The sequence below is a fragment of the Rattus norvegicus genome, chromosome 19 (assembly GCF_036323735.1).
Source record: "Rattus norvegicus strain BN/NHsdMcwi chromosome 19, GRCr8, whole genome shotgun sequence".
In the NCBI taxonomy this organism is placed as follows: Eukaryota; Metazoa; Chordata; class Mammalia; order Rodentia; family Muridae; genus Rattus; species Rattus norvegicus.
Genome location: NC_086037.1, coordinates 13,031,554 through 13,032,500, shown reverse-complemented (window position 1 = coordinate 13,032,500; position 947 = coordinate 13,031,554). Strand labels below are relative to the sequence as shown.

General features: G+C 47.9%; 1 non-coding gene across 1 annotated transcript; it reads right to left on the bottom strand.

Annotated features, from left to right (window-relative positions):
• Positions 1 to 201: 201 nt before the first annotated feature.
• On the bottom strand, positions 202 to 329 carry LOC120098697 (small nucleolar RNA SNORA17). Its single transcript, XR_005497119.1, has one exon. It is a non-coding gene; the product is annotated as a small nucleolar RNA SNORA17 (small nucleolar RNA).
• Between the last annotated feature and the right edge of the window lie 618 nt (positions 330 to 947).

Genomic DNA, 947 nt, shown 5'->3' with positions numbered 1-947 from the left:
TGTGTGGCAGCAGACTGGTGGTCATCTCAGACTAGCTCCTTGTCTGGTCCTCATGTGAGGGTCCTCTGCCTCAGACTCACTCACACTTGAGACCTATGGTCCCAGGCAGGTTTAGTCTTGGGTTTGCTCCCTGCCCTGGAAGTTGTCTGGGTCTCTGAAGCACTGGGCTGGTGGTTGTCTCAGGTTCACCTTTTTTCAAGGAATGTTAGGCTACTAATTATTCAGATAGTCATAGGTTTGAACACTGAGCATAGACATAGCCTCACTTCTTTCTGTCACCTACTGACATGTGACAGACATACCTGCATTGCCACCCCTCTGGGGGCAGGCTTCTCCTTCTTAATAGCTTTATTCTCTTGCTCAATACTACCCAAGTTTCTCTCTACACCACCCTAGATGTCAAATGTTTGTTCACTGAATGCTATTTGTCAAGAGGGATGACACACCAGGCATGAACACTACTAGGAAAGACAAGAAAGTGTCTATTCTTTTCAACAGTCCAATTCTTTCCACCCCCACCCCCAGCCCTCCACCCCCATCTCAATTCAGGAACTGGGAGGAAATACTTGTTGGTGACTTCTAGAGGACTCTGAAATGCTGGGATCCTTCTTGGCTGCACACAAGCTGGTCTACTCTCAAGCCCCTTTCTAGAGAAGTTTTTCTCGTCAATTCCTTTCTACCCCAAATTGATAGGTTAGATCATCTCAGCCCCCTTCCCTCTGTGTGTGTGTGTGTGTGTGTGTGTGTGTGTGTGTGTACTGCTGTCAGTTTTCTAGAGTGTTGAACATCTTCGGCAGGCCTGAGAAGAGAAGCTGAGATGGTAGCTATGCCTTTGTCTGAGGCTGTGATGCTGTGGTAACCAGTGAAAGGACCACAATGCAGAGTCTCTGTCTAAAACTGATGATGGTACCCAGTGCCCAGATCACAATCCAGGGATGGAGCGATCA